The sequence below is a fragment of the Delphinus delphis genome, chromosome 2, assembly GCF_949987515.2.
Source record: "Delphinus delphis chromosome 2, mDelDel1.2, whole genome shotgun sequence".
In the NCBI taxonomy this organism is placed as follows: domain Eukaryota; kingdom Metazoa; phylum Chordata; class Mammalia; order Artiodactyla; family Delphinidae; genus Delphinus; species Delphinus delphis.
Genome location: NC_082684.1, coordinates 170,766,269 through 170,781,964, shown reverse-complemented (window position 1 = coordinate 170,781,964; position 15,696 = coordinate 170,766,269). Strand labels below are relative to the sequence as shown.

Genomic DNA, 15,696 nt, shown 5'->3' with positions numbered 1-15,696 from the left:
TATGTTAGAATTAAAACCTATCTTTTACTTCTTCTTACCTGTGGGCCTTTTATTTGTAGGAAACAGTAAGGATTAGGGAAACGGCTAGATGTTGGTGAATGAGTTAGGTCATTAAGGAGGTTAAAAGAAATTATAACTCGTGGGCTATGTAATATGACTATGAAACATTGTCTGCATAAAAGTAGTTGTTGATAACTGGAACTCCCGTCAACTAACCCAGACACAGTCATTAATCAATATTATATACACAAACAAAGAAGACATATTCACAGGGGTCAATTTGAAATATGTCAGTGAAGCATTTTCACTTCATCTTGCTTAGTTTCTTGCTGGCCAAATCATTAGAATTTCCTCTTTTTTGCTGTCTAGTGGATCAGCTATTGGTCTGTATCCATGAGAAGGCAAAATGCCCAGTTGAGCAATATTTCCAGTACTTTTAGGAATATCCCTGGAGATTAATTTTATTTGACCATTTAAGGGAGACATGTTTAGTGAAATACATTAACACTCTGTAGGATGACACAGTATATAAAATTACACCTGCCTGATGAGATGTTTAATAAAATTGAGCACCAGTTCTCAAACCTATGAAAAGAAGGAACAAAATATTGTTCTTTAACATGATAAGAAGTTCTACTTATAATATCTAGGTAAAAATCATGCTGAATTTACATATATTCAGAGTTATTCACCCTCAACCTGCTACAAAACAATTTCATCCACTACCATACAATTGAATACAATTATGTACTGAGCACCTACTTTCTAATGCTCAGGATACAGTGAAGAGCAAAACAGGCTTGCTCTCTAAAGCTTACATTTTAGTTTAGGGGTGTATGGGAGGGAGATAGGTAGGGAGATGAGAAATAAATACATGTTTGCAATGTCACATGGTGAAAAGTGCAGTGGAAAAAAATAAAGCAGGGAAGGCTTAGGAAGCCCAGGGGAAGAGGATGTAATTTAAAACAGGGGAGTCAGGAGAGACATCACTGAGAATCTAGCACTTGAGCAAACTCCTGGAGGAGGTAACAGGAAGAGCTATCCCCATACCCGGGGAAGAACTTTCCAGGCATCCACAGTAGCAGGTGCAAAGGCTCTGAGGCAGGAACATATCTGATATGTTCAAGCAATAGTGGAGTCTCCGTAGCTGGAAAGAAGCTAATGAGGAACAGAGTTCCTCATTAAGTTGCAGAGACAGAGGAGGTAGATCATTTGGGGCTTTGCAGGGAACTTTCAGCACTTTGGAAGATTTTTGAGCAGAAATATGACAATATCTGACCTAAGTGCGCAAAAATTATTCTAGCTTCTCTTTTGGATTGTGCTAAGGAGGCCATTGCAATAATGCCCGTGAGAGAGCCGGGTTGCTGACGCGGAGGAGTGGAAATGGTAGGAAGGAGTGGGACTCTGGAGGGGTTTTGAAGGTAGGGTCAGCAGGTTTTGCTGACATATAAAGGTGGATGTGAGTTTCCTCTCAGCATTGGCAGTAGGCAGGATGGAGTGGCTCTCACAGTGACTATTTTATAGAGATTTCTATTTTCTTGTCCACATAATAACGTACAAAAAAGAAATGAGCTTTAAAAGGAAGTCCAGGGCTTCCCTGGTGGTGCAGTGGTTGAGAGTCCGCCGGCCGATGCAGGGGACATGGGTTTGTGTCCCGGTCCGGGAGGATCCCACATGCCGCGGAGCGGCTGGGCCCGTGAGCCATGGCCGCTGAGTCTGCACGTCCGGAGCCTGTGCTCCGCAACGGGAGAGACCACAGCAGTGAGAGGCCCGCGTACCGCAAAAAAATAAAAAATAATTAAAAAAATTAAAAAATTTAAAAAAGGAAGTCCATTAGAAAACTATGATTATATACCTACAAGAGCTAAAGTAATCAAGCAAAGCTATTAGAGATAATAGAACAGTGGAGAAAAACTGCTGGTCAAAAGATAGGATCACACGAATAAGTCCTATACTCAAATGCCTTTATTATCCAGCTAAAAAATATAATAAGGCTTCCAATTTATGATAGCCACAAAATTGGATTATATTACACTTGTATGACGGTATATAACACATATCAAAAAATCTACAAAATTTTCATGGTGAAAAAAAGGACTGAATACATAGAGAAATATGTCCTTTTTCTGGATAAGAAGATCGAATGGAAGCGACAATTATTTTCTGTTTAATTTGTAGTTTTAAGACAACTTCAGTTGAAATACCAGTGATGTCACTGGTGTTTTGTTAAAGAATTCAAAATAATTGGTTCTGTAGTCCACTTGGAAAGACAGACAAAAATATGAAAGTGTTAATGAAGAACTAATAATTGTGGAATAGACTGTTTAAAAAACAACTGAGCCAGTGTAGCCCTGGATTAGAAGGAAAAATATAGACTGTTGAAATAAAATAGGGCTTGCATAAATATTTTTTAGTATGTATGAAAAGATAATCTATGGCAAGTGAGTATAATAGAATTATACAGAGCATAATTATTTCATACATGCTTCTAGAATAATTTGATTTCAATGTGGCAAAAAACAAATTCACCTGAAAGAATTAAAATAGGAAATTAAGTCATATGCAAAGGGTTTATTTAAGCAAAGACAGAAACCATTTTAGATGATTAGAGAAGTTATGAAGAAAAAATGGGCAAAGGTTTTAAAATAAAATTCAAACATCCATACAATTAAAATGAAACAAAGATAAAATAGCAGCAAAATAAAGAAAATATTTTTAAATTCTTGCAGGAAGTCCAGGTGTCACATGGGCAGTGTTGTTAAATGTTCTTTAGGGTTTCTGATGTCTTACAAATATATTTATGCAGCAGATAGAAATTCAATAGATAAAATATATAAAGAGCTTATAAAATCTCTAAGACTACCACCACATCTCCCACAGACAAGCATATATATCTACATCTATTTACAAATATTGTGTAAGCAAATAAGTCACACAAAAGAAAGACTTCTTAACCTCATTTGTAAGAAGGTAAATAGAAATTAAACTAGTTCCAGAGTAAATTACACACCTATTAAATAAGTCAACATCAGAGAAAGTGCTGATGAATCCTGAAGGTGCTGCGTGCAGTAGAGATGACACTATAAATTGATTCAGTTCTTCAACAGGGCAATATTTTAGGCACCTTTTGCATGAAAGCTTTTGTATGAAAATAATCTAAAGGAAAACAAATGTTATCTGTACAAAGGTGAATTATAGTGGTATTACCTGGGATAGTTACAGCAATAACTAGAAACCAAATAACTGTTCAGCACTTGAGAATAGTGAAGTAACCTATAGTTTAATAATCCGATGCAAGGCTGTTTATTATGAGCTTAAGGTGGGGAATTAGAAAAATAATTATCAGATAAGGATTATAGGGAGAAATAGCAAAAGACAAAATTTTGATCATGATCCACGTATCACAGAATGTTTACCTGTGGTTAAAGGTGAGAGATGTTATCAAGAAAGGTAGTTGAGACTAGATGAAAGAACTTGGGATGTAATTTGTGTAACGTTTTAAAAAATCAGCATTAAAGAATTAACGTGAACATCTACATATAGCAATGCATTAATGGGAGGTATTTGGGTGTTACAAGAAATATATTGGTTTGCCCATTTCCTATGCTTTGTCTTCCTTAAGCAGTATTGCTCATTGCATTTTGGAACTGGGGTGGCAAAAACACCAAGACTGTCAGCACCTTCATTCTGTGGACGCTTGGGGAGGGGAGTCCTGGAGTAGGTGGGGCTGGGGGAGTTGACCCAGGCCTCTGTGCTGCATGGAAGATACATGACCTAGGGTTGGGGACAGAGTTGGAGTCTCTTGTGGAACTGGAATGCTGGGCAGAGGACAAAGGCAGAGCCAGCCACGTGGATCCAGCCAGCCCAGCAAGGATGTGGCAGATGAAGGCTGTGCGTACATCTTGGCACAATATCGGATGCCACTGGGCTCCTTGCTCTGGTTGAGAGCTAAGAAGGACTGTGTTTGCTGGTGAGAGGCATTTGTAACCCCCCTGGATGGCCCAGGGAGGCGAGGGGTGGGGCTACCATCCGCAGCTGTGCTTCAGAGGAGCAGGTAGAGACCTGGTGTTTGAGCCTGGATCTGGGCTACAGCAGGACAGGGTAGGTTTTGGGCCGGGGTCTCTGAAAAACATTACAGAGAGTGTCCAAGAGAAGCATGTCCTCATGTAGGCCTTGTAGTGGGTGGTCATCCACTCTGGAACCCTGTGCATTCATGTTAGGCAACAGCTCTGAGTGAGGGGCCTGGCATGGGGGGCGGGGTGGGGAGAGAGGACGTGTGAACCATCCAGGGACCAGCGTCTCCCAGGGCATTTTATCCTGGTGAAGCAGAAACATGAGGACTGTCTACTGAGATCAAGACCATGGAGTGAAGGTGCTTCAAGCCCTCCTTAGCAGATTAAAATATCTGTTTCCACTCTTCCTTCACATTTTCTCGACATTTCTGTGCATTTCCACCTTTCTCTTCATCTCATGGGAAGACGCAGCCCTCTTTCCGGTGAAAAGTAACCCCTCTGTCTGGGATCCATTCTCCCTTGATTCCTTTGGGATTTATAGCACCCTTTGTCTTTTCATCTTGCTGGCTTCTTTTTATGTGCCTTAAGACACAGCCGGGGCTCTTCTGCTTTCCATAGCCACAAACAAACAGCATTGTCTTCTCTTGATCCTACTAGCGCCTCAGTCTGTGCCTTCCTTCTTATTTAGGTATTAAGTGATTTCTAAAAACATCATTATTTTACGTATTGAAAATATAACGTAAGGACAATTCGAAAAGTTTTAAACAGGAAATAAATCAATCATACCATTCTAACAGAACTAACTTAATTCTGGGGGTAACTATCATATCATCACATTCCTTAAAAAACAACTTTATTGAAGTAAAATTAACATGCAATAACCTCCTGCAGATATTTGAAGTACACAGTTTGAAAAGTTCTGACACATTTCTACATCCATGAAGCCACCACCCTAATGAAGATAATGACATACTCATCACCCCTCAAAGTTCCTCCTGCCCCATGGTAATCCCTCCCTCCTGCCTACCCCTTGTTAGGCATCCACTCCTTCCCACCCCATCCCTATTGCCCAGGCAACTAGTGATCTGCTTTCTGTCACTGTACATTAAATTTTCTGATCCATGAGGCCAGTATATCTCTCCATTTATTGTCTTTAATTACTTTCAGCAATGTTTTATAGTTTTCATTGTAAAGACATTTCACATCTTTGTCAGATTTATCCCTAAGTATGTCACGTTGTCTGATGCAATTATAAATTCTATTTTTAATTTAAATTTCCTATTGTTCATAGTTGGTGTTAGAAATACAATTGACTTTTGAATATATCTTGTATCCTTCAACTTTGCTAAACTAGCTTATTAATTCTAGTAGGTTTTGTGTGTGTGTGTGTGTGTGTGTGTTTGTGTGTAAATTCCATAGGATTTTCTACATGAGAGATCAAGTTGTTTGTGACTAAAGATCATTTTATTTTTTCTTTTCCAAACGGAAGATGTTTTCTTTCCTTTTCTGGTCTTATTGCACTGTCTGGTATCTCTAGTTTGATGTTGAAGAGAAGTCCAGAGAGTAGACAACCCTGCCCTGTTTTTGATCTTAGGGGGAAAGCATTTGGTCATTCTCACTAAATATGATAATAGCTGTAATTTGTTGTAGATGCCTTATGTCAGGTTGAGAAAGTTCCCTTCTATTCCTGAATTTTTAAAAAAATCAGGAATAGATTTTGAATTTTGTCAATTGCTTTTTTATACGTCTGTTGAGCTGATTTTATGGTTTTTCTTTTTTAGTTTTTTATTATGATGAATTATACTGGTTGCTTTCAGAATGTTAAATCAACTTTGTATTCTTAGGATAAGCCTTGGCTGGTCATAATGTACTATCTTTTTAATATATTGTTAAGTTCTATTTTCTATAATTTTGTTTAGTTTGCATCCTTGTTCATGAGGGATAATTAATTTTTAGTTTTCCTTTCTTATATTGTCTTTGTCTGATTTTGATATCAAGGTAATGCAGGCCTTATAAAATGAGTTCAGAAATATTTCCTCCTCTTCCATGTTCTCAAAGAATTTATGTAGAATTGTTGTTTCTTCCTTAAATATTTGCTATAATCAGTGAAGCCATCTGGGCCTGAATTTTTTTTTTTGGGGGGTGGGTAGTTTTACTTCTTTCTTTCCAATCTGTTTGCCTTTTATTTACTTTGTATTTCAGAAAAAGTCTATATTTTGCTTTTGTTTTTTTGTTACTTTTGTTGGATTAAAGAATCATTGAATGATGTTTTTTCCTTTAAATTTTTTAAAGGATGTTGCTCCACTGTCTTCTTGCTTATGTTATCAGTATTTCTGATAAGAAATCTAATGTTACCTTTACATTTGTTCTTCTGTGTGTAATATATGATTGTTTCCCTCTGGTAGCTTTCAAAATAGTTTTCTTATCACTGATATTGTGCAATCTGATTATGATGTGCCTTGGTGTAGTTTTCTTCTTGCTTCTTATGCTTAGGGTTTGTTCAGCATGTAACATGGGGAAGTTCTGGCTGTTATTTCTTCAAATATATTTTCTGTGTCTCCCTTTCTTCAGGGATACAAATTACACGCACATTAGGCTGCTTGAAGGTACCCCACAACGCACAGATGCTCATTCTGTTTTGTTTAAAAATTTTTTTTAAATTTCTGCCTTTCAATTAGAATAGTTTTTAATCTCTGAAAGTTCAAATTGGTTCTTTTTTATATCTTCCATGTCTCTACTTAACTTTTTGATCATATTTAATAAGATTATAATAACTCTTTTCATGTTCTTTTCTGCTAACTCTAACAGCTGTGTTAGTTCTGGATGATTTTGATTGATTTGTCTGTTATTAAATGGTCATATTTTACTGCTTCTTTCCATACCTGGTAACTTTTATTAGATGCCAGACATGGTAAATTTTACCTTTTTGGGTGCTGAATATTTTTGTATTTCTATAAATGCTCTTTAGCTTTGTTTTGGAACACAGTTAACTTACTTGGAAGTAGTTTGCTGCTTTCATGTCTTGCTGTTCCGATTTGCTAGGCAGACTCAGGGGAGTGATCAATCTATGGCCAATTATTCGTCACTACTGAGGCAAGAACTTTCTGAGTGTCCTACCTAATGCACCGTGAATTATGAGGCTTTCCTGGCTGGATGTGTGGACAGGTACTATCCCTGGCCCTGTGTGAGCACTGGTCACCAATCTTTCTTATCCTTTTAGGTGGTTCCTTCCCCAGTTTCTGATAGTTTCCTCTCAGTGGTCAGTATTCAACTGAATACTCAAAGGGCCCCTTCTATAGATCTCTGAACTTCTCTCTCTCTGTACCTTTCTCATCTCCGGTACTCTGCCCTGTGAACTCTATCCATCCTGGTGTCCCCTGACTCTCAGCTTGGTCTCCTAAATTTGGGGAATCTGCTTGATTCCACTTGGGATCCCCTCTCTGTTCTGTGGCCTGGAAACACTCTTAATTCAATAATTTGGGACAATTAGAAGGTGTATTGTAGATCATTGTCCTTTGTTGTCCTGCGCCCAGTATCTTGAAAAGTATTGGTTCATATAGTTTGTCCGTTTTTTTGTTTGTTTTAGGTGGGACGGTAAACTTGTTGCCTGTTACTCCATCTTGGCTGAAAGCAGAAGTTCATTCATATCCTCTTAAAATACAACTATTTACATGGTTCAGTTAGACTATATGTATCATTTTATGGTCATATAAACATTATATCTCAGACAGACAGTTTCCCTATTTCTAAATAGTTTTCATAATTGCCCTTTTAGTAGCTGCAAAATATTCCACCGTGTGCCAAATTTATTTGAGAGCATTTTATACATGAAAGAATGATTGATTCCAAAAAAGAATTTCAGATGGCTTCCTGACAAAGAAAAGCCTACTAAATAAGAGTAATACATTATGAATTAAAAGGAAAAACAAGGCTGAGAAAAACCAAGGAAGTGATAATGTCAACTATGATAATATCTGCTCTAATTGAAAGTAAAATGAGGCTTTGCATATTCTGGCAGCCAAATGTGCCAACTGTGATTAGTCCCATTATTTTCATTATCTGAATGTAAAGGAGTCGTAAGAAGAGCTAACAGTTACTGAATGCCTACTATGTGCTGCTTAACCTAAGGTATAATAATATTTGATTTGATTTTCACCTCAGTCTCCTGCTACCCACTGGGGTCACAGAGCAAATGACAGGATAGCTTTCTGATTTCCAAGAGTAAAATGGCACAGCAGGGATTCTGAGGCTAAAGCCATGGGTCACACAGGCTGACTCAGGAGGCACAGACATTTTCCTTGTACTAAATTCCAAGAGAAATTTCTCACATGGGGCAATTTTTACAGGCAGCAGTGAGTGACCCAAACATCAGAGTCTACCCAGCAGTTTCATACTAAATACAGAAGAGGTTGTTATTGGCTATTTTTTTCGCAACAGCTTTTCATTGGTGTGACATTGAACTGTCCTTCAACTGAGGAGCTTTTAGGAGGAGCTACACGGAAAGGAATTATGTAGCTTTCGTGGTATGTAACATTAGCCAAGGATGGGACTTAGTTACTTAGAGGACAGGATTACTGTTCTCCACACGTCCTAGTTCTGTGATCTTGATTGCTCTTGGACAAGGTTTTGAAAAGACCTAGATAGCTCATATCTCTCTATTTGTTTGTTTGTCTGTTTGAGTCAATTGTTTAATTGACTCCTCTTCCTTACAGATTGCCCCACAATCCTTCCACTTTGATTTCTAGGTCTACAGCTCTACTAAGAGCTCTGGACATCTTTGTTGAGGGACCATTGTCACTGGACTTCTGGGATTCTCTCCCTCCTCCTCTGTCAGACTGCTAGTTTTCCTCACAAACTCCCCACGTTCTCCCCAACCCTTCCCGGGTGTTGTCTTTGGCCCTTTCTTCTTGTATTTAACATGTCAGCATCTTCCATTGGTGCCCAGTTGAATATTATTGAGCACCTACTGCTCTGAGCTTGATGATCAGAGCTATAGGGTTTCACAGAGAGGAATGGTACCTAGTTCTAACATCTGGTTATCCTAGTAGGATATCCTCCTAGTAGGAGGATAATAAAAGAAAGTGAATGACTGTCATAAAAAACAGTATCTTAAAAGTTGTACAGACAAAGCAAATTTGAATGCCCAAATGGAAAAATTAGGAAATATTGCATGGAGGATATAGCTTTTGACATTGAAAGTTTTGTAAACATACACACTTCCACCACACTCAGTTTATGTACCTCCCAGCCTTGCTTGGTCCTGCCATGGCCTCCGGGATTCAGCTGTGTGCTCAGTGGGGAGCCCAGCTGCTGTCACTGTCCCTTCCCTCCTTCTAGCACTGCCGGCCATCCCAGCCTCCTTCAGGGTGTGGGCCAGGCTGTGGGCCAGCTTCCATCACATGCACTGAGGAAGGACCTTCAGCAGTTCCAGTGCCCGTGTCCCATCTGACTGACCCACAAAGGCTGAGGGTGTCCCTCTGTTTCTGGGCTCAGATGCCATGCCCTTCTGTTCACAGCTACCTGGAGGAGCTGGTCGGGTAACTCTGAAATGTAAGGGAGCTCATGACCTGTGGAGTCCCTTTGGCCAACCAGAGTCAGCTGATGGGCAGGAGCAGGCAGGTGACCCCCCCCCCACTTCCTCTCTTTGATGTCCTGTCCCAGGGAATAAAGTTCCTTGCCTGTCTGGACACCCTTCCTCACCACCGAGCATCTATACTGTGACCAGCTGCGTAGGTGCCACCTGGTACCCACTCTCATCCCCTCCCACCTCCTTCACTCTTGCTGCCCTGAGGTGACACCTCCCAATAATGTCTTCATGTGTGCGATCTGCTGCAGGCTCTGTTCTCTAGATTCTTTCTTCTGGGGCAAAGATTCAGGGTGAGGCTTTGCAAGCAAAGGACAGAGAGAGGAAGGCAGGTGTGCCAAGGTCCAGCATTGGTAGCTGACATGGAATCTCTCACCCTAGTGTGTTTTAGGCTTCTCGACATCCGGAACTTCTTGGGCTGGGCCCTCTTCGGGGTACACCCTCCCTCTGCCCACATCCGCCAGTTGCAACAGCACCGATATTCACTTTTTCATTATGCTTTCTGTATTTTCCAAATACTTAGTCCATGTGGAATCATAAACGAGGAGTCATAAAAAAGAGGTTCTGTTTATTCCTTAAATTCCAGCTCAAAAACGAAGACGTTCTTAAAGCTGAAAGTAAACTCTCTCTGCTCTGTGCTGCCTGAACGGTTTTTAGGTCACGTTATAGCATTTATCACATAATGTCTTGTACCGTAAATGATTCTTGGGTATCATCACATCTGCCAGATAAAAAGTGCCTTGAGGGGAGAGATTATGACTGAGTTTTGCACCTTCTACAAAGCCTATCATAGAACACAGCACACAGTAGGCACTCAGCAAAGATCAGCTGAATACACTTAGCAACCTATCCATGAGGTTAAGATAACCCTGTAGATACGTTCCTTAAATCATTACTATTATTATGGTTAATTTTGAATTTTTTTATGAAACCCACCAGCAAATCTAGAATGTTCTGACAGCTTGGTGCAAAGCCACACTCACGTGACTCAGATCATGCTGTGAATTTCCAAGTACCTGACAGTGGGGAGTGATTCTCAGAAGTTCCTGAGGTCAAGGGCATTAAAGTCCAATCCAACAACATGGAAGGGAGTTTTGACCCATTGGGCCACCATAGGATAAACAATGAGAGAAGAAACTTTTCATTCACTCAATATTTTTGAGCACTTACTTTATGCCAAGCACTGTGATGATCAAATAAATTGCTTTTAAAAGTATAAATTATATAGGGGTAACAGCTATACCCATCCGTAGGAACTTTTAAAAGTTGTTAATTTCTTACCCCCAGTTTTTATTTAGAAAATTGTTTTCCATGTTCATATACTTCATACTGTGTAGTTAATTCTAAGGAGTTTATGGAGTCATTACAGCAGGTGAGTAAAGGGAGAAATCAGAAAACGACATGAGAAACTGTTACCAGAAGTATTAGTAATTGCTATTTTTAGTTGAAAAAGTGGACTCCATAATAAGATATAAGCTTGGCAGTGCTCATAAAAAAAGATGCTTTAATTTTCTTAAATCTTTGACTCTGGGAAGCCTTTGGAGCCACTCATTATATAACAAGACTGGGCAGGCTTCCTTTTTTTTCCTTTGACATCTTCCCAGGAAAATGCTGCATGATATGATTTTCAAAGCTAATTTCCTTTTTTGCTTGTCTTAAGCAGTGTCCCTTGCTACAAATTAGCCTCCCATGCCTCCCTAAGCTAGAGAGTCTCCTTCAAAATTCCTAACAGGCAGCCTGGTGGAGAGATGGGAGGGAAGGGAAGGGAGGGAGCAGGGCGGGAGGGAGGGAGGGAGAGAGAGGTAGAGGGTGTCTGTCTGCCGTGTACATGTGGTGCAGGCAGGGAGATCAGAATGCTCACAGAACAGGCAGTGTAATTACATGGTCCTTGGAAGTATGTTAGCCCCACGGGGAACTTGGCTTGCCCTTTTACTTAGGGAGGAAAAGTAGATTTGGGGATGGTGGAAGGGGTCAGTTCATAACTGAGTTCCTGCTCGGTAATGATGAGGGCATCTGCGGATCTCCAGTGACTGCCTGATGCTCGTGGCCAGGCTCCACTCTCTTGCTCCCAGATACTTGATTTTGCAAGAGGAACACACCTTTCTGCAGGAAAGAAGATACTGACCAGATTGCGAGCGGTAGGTTGCTATCCAGCGTGTTTATGCAGCAGAATTGCTGAGAGAGGCAGAGAACGCGGGGCGTGGGTGGGGTGTTATTCGGGCTGATTGATTTATCTCCAATAGGAAATGATTTGTTTTAATTGTCAGTTAAAAGAAGAGTTGCTGCCTAGGCTAAGGTATCAGTTAAGCATCCTGTGTTCTAAGCTTTTATGTTTGTGTTTCGTGGGGCTTCTGTGCTTGTACAGCTTAGGGAAGCTAGGCAGGGCTCACCTTTAAATAACCTGCAGCTTCCTCTTTTTCCTTTTTTATTTCTCTCTCCCTAAGCACCATTCCCACCCCTTCTTGCCAACATCCCCCTGACCTCCCCTGCCAGCCCCTGTGAGATGCGGCCGCTCCGCATCCCGAGCCCTTTGCACCCTGAGTCTGGATTTCTGGCTGTTTTGCTGCAGGTTCCTGTGGACGCTCTGCAGTCACCCAGGGCCCAGGCGGACTGACTGTGCAGGAGGCTTGTGCGTGGGAATCGGAGACCATGGCAGTGCAGCTGGTGCCAGACTCCGCGCTCAGCCTGCTGATGGTGAGTGCTTGCGAGGTGGAGCCCACACCCCGCACACCGTGGTCTGCTGCTGCTGCTGCTTCAGTGGCTGCAGGCGCGTTCAGACTCGCTCTGCTTTATCCCACATGCTCTTCTGAGATGATTTCTGGGGTAAGAGTCTCAGCCATGACAAAGCATTCCCAGGGAAAAGAAGCGTTAGATTCGCCGTTTTAGAAACTTGTTGCTTAATGCTATTTTGAGAGATGTGCTGGCAAACAGGTGCTGAGAGCCCCTGGAAATAGATTCCCACCAACGCCTCCCCCTGGCTCTCTGCATCCTTCCCCCCCTGCCCCACCCGCGCCTCTTTGTATCTAAATAGGGGTAATCATGTTTGTTTACATCTTCTGTGGCAACTGTGGAATTTTTCTGCCCACAGGGCGATGGAATAGGCTCTTCTTTCTGGGTACCCGTGTGTCTGCTTAGATTTCCCCGCAGAAGCAGCCCAGGAGGTTGGCTGTGGCCTTTTGTGGCACTTGGGCTGCAGAGCTGGAGAACGCTTATCTCCCAACCACCATTGCTGGGGAGACCCTGGCAGGCCTTGTGTGGATCACTGACCTACTTTGAGCTGCTCTGTGGTTTCCCTCATGTTAAGAAGGCCTCCTCTCTTAGTATATTTAAGCAAACAAGGTCAGTGGCATCACCTTGTTTGAACCCAGTCGACCTTTTGCTTGACCCTAGGTTCAGGGTTTGCTTTTGCTGTCCTGTTGCTACACCCTCATCCCCACCGAGTAGCCCACATGCCCTCAGAGATGCTGGCGGAGGCAGCTTGGTGTGTGAATGGGTGTCACAGTGACCCAGGAGATCTTACACACAAAGCATAAGTGCTTCTGCTGTGTCTGTTGATCTGTTTTCCCACTAAGAAGGGGAGATGCTGCTTTTTGAGACCTGGGGAGTTTATTAAGTTCGCTGGGAAGGGAAGCCAGCTGGGATCCTGTCTCCTGCATGGTGAGCCAGGTCAAGCTAAGAGACAGATACCTTGGTTCTGTGTTACCCCGGGTGTGGTTTCGGCCACAGAGGTATTTGAAATGATTGAGATCTCACAGGTCTCTGCTGACTTCCGATGTCACTGGGAGAGAAGGATGGGAAAGAATGAAATTTGTTTTTTGGGGAAATTACCCTTTATACATCTTCCGTCCCTCATGAATTCGTTGTCTGGTAATGCTTTAGCCTCCATTGTCTGCCTGTGGCCACATAAATGGATGGTAGGAGTATTGGTGACTGTAGCAGGCACGGAAGTGGCAATAACTGTGAGGACCAGGGGACTCCCAGGAAACTGGGAGTCTGGGTTATGTGTGAAAAAAGAGATGTGTACACTCACATGCAGGTGTGCACGTGTGTATTATCTAATACTGTTTAATAATACAGAAATAAATCCTGCGTTACGCTAAGGCAGAGAAGAAACATGTTCTTGAAAATGGCCTGCTTGCCTCCAGAGTTCTGCTCTGAATTCTCCCCCGTGCTTCTGAGCACTTGGACTTGTGTCTGTTTTACTGGGATCCCTAAGGATACATCCTCGGTGCCCAAGCAGCTCAACATCCTGGTCCAGCTGCTCCGGCCACATACACACCCAGGTTCTACTGTTCCTGGGGCTCCCAAATATTATGGTTGCCACCCTGGAGGTCTCTGCAGCCCAGACTTTATCCTCTGTTTGTCAGCAGCCTCTGCCCTCAGACCTCTCCCCAGCGCTCACCTCCTGCCCGGATTAAAGGATTGTGTGCACGTCTTGCTCGGAAGCAGGGGGAAATAGCTCTTGACACTGTGATGGACCATTAGATTAGAGAACCCTGGAGCATTGTGTGTAATTGGGGTCAATGCCTGTTTTCTGGTTCACATGTGGTTTGCGGGAATTTTCTGCTACGGACTTCATTGCTTTTTTCATTTTTAAAGGGTGAAACTTAAAGTAATTGCGTCCCTGACCAACTACATGATGAGTCTCAAAATTTATAAGCAAGTCCAGGAGGAAAGAAAGGAGGAAAAGAGGCCATTTAGCAGAGTTGCTTTGGCTGTGAGTTCAGGAAGGAAGCTGTAAATCTCATTATTTATTAGCTAATCAATCAGCCAATCAGTTCTCAGTATTTATGGAGCGCTCACTGACTGAGGGAAGCAGCATGGTGTAAGACCAAGAGCGCGAGCCCGAAAAAATACCCAGTCTGGGGGAAGGTCAGTATCAGGGTGCCTGATTGAAATTCTGGTTCTGTGCCATGGAGTCATTGGGCTGCAGGGAAGGCCAGGCAGGGGGATACAGCCATGTCCCTTGCTTTTGGATAAGGAGGCAGCCAGAGGTTATATTCAGTGTAGATTCTAAATGGTTCAGGGCAGAAGATGTTTATTTGGTTGTGAAATGGCAGCAGAGTCCAGAGTTGGAGAGCCCTGTGTTCTGTTCCTAGCTCTGCCACTCACTGGGGGATCCTGGGTATGTCACATCCTCTGTTCCTTAGCCATTTGCTAACTGAGGGGGTCATACTCATCACTAGAGTCCTCTTCAGCTCTGTTAAGCATGATTTGAGACCTCTAGGGATGATATCTAGAACAGAGCTCCTAATGCTGTATTCGGCATTGTGTCTTATTTGCATCCTTAGCACATGAACAGTGGTGCTTTTGGAAATGTGTTTCCATCCATGAGGCTTTTATGCCAAGGCAAGTATGTTTCATCATATTTGCTGGAGTGGGTGATCATTAGGGTTCATTCCCACTCTGCTATCAAGAGTCCTACCCCACAGGAGCTTCATTTGTACTATTGAACAAGAGCAGGTGACTTTTGAGAAATACCTAAGGTGCCTTTGCAGCCTGGTGCTGGTTTTGGGCATCTGGGAGGGGTCCTGGGTTGTGAGCATGCTCTGACTCTTTATGGTGGGGGGATTTCACTGATGCTTTCAGTGGGGAGCTGCCATGGGGGCTCTGAGCATCCGTGTAACATGGAGCCCCTCAAACAACCAAAGAAGTGTGGTCTCGGAGAGGATGAGTGCCGGCGGTGGAGACAGCCTCCCATGGTGTGGAAAAGCCCATCTTTGCAGAAGCCTTGGGAAGCAAGAAAAGATAATGCTGTGTTCACCACACTGTTGGGAGCCTTCAGCCTGATGTGACTAATTGTAGAGCAGGGAGCTCTTGGCTGTCTGTCATTTTCTGAAGTCATGTGAGTTTGGGGGACACTGCAAGGACTGGAATGTACTAGAGCCAGGGATTCGTTGATTACTTCTTAGTGACAGGATAGAGGTTCATAACCAAGGGCATACCGAGGTGGTATTATACATTTTGCCTCCTAGATTCTGAAAGCTCAGACGCTGATTAAGATAGTCTTAAATGTAAGTTAGCTGGCTAGGTAATAATGCACATTATGCTTATCTACAAACAAAATTTCTTTATATACATTATCTCACTTAATCCCTT

The 15,696-nt window shown here is 42.2% G+C and overlaps 1 long non-coding RNA gene across 1 annotated transcript in view; it reads left to right on the top strand.

The window, feature by feature from the left end:
* LOC132421100 (uncharacterized) overlaps positions 1-12,930 on the top strand; it is a 93,735-nt gene extending 80,805 nt beyond the window's left edge. The window contains exon 3 of the long non-coding RNA XR_009518499.1: positions 12,167-12,930. This is a non-coding gene — a long non-coding RNA (uncharacterized lncRNA). The remainder of the gene's footprint in view (positions 1-12,166) is intronic.
* The last annotated feature ends 2,766 nt before the right edge of the window (positions 12,931-15,696 follow it).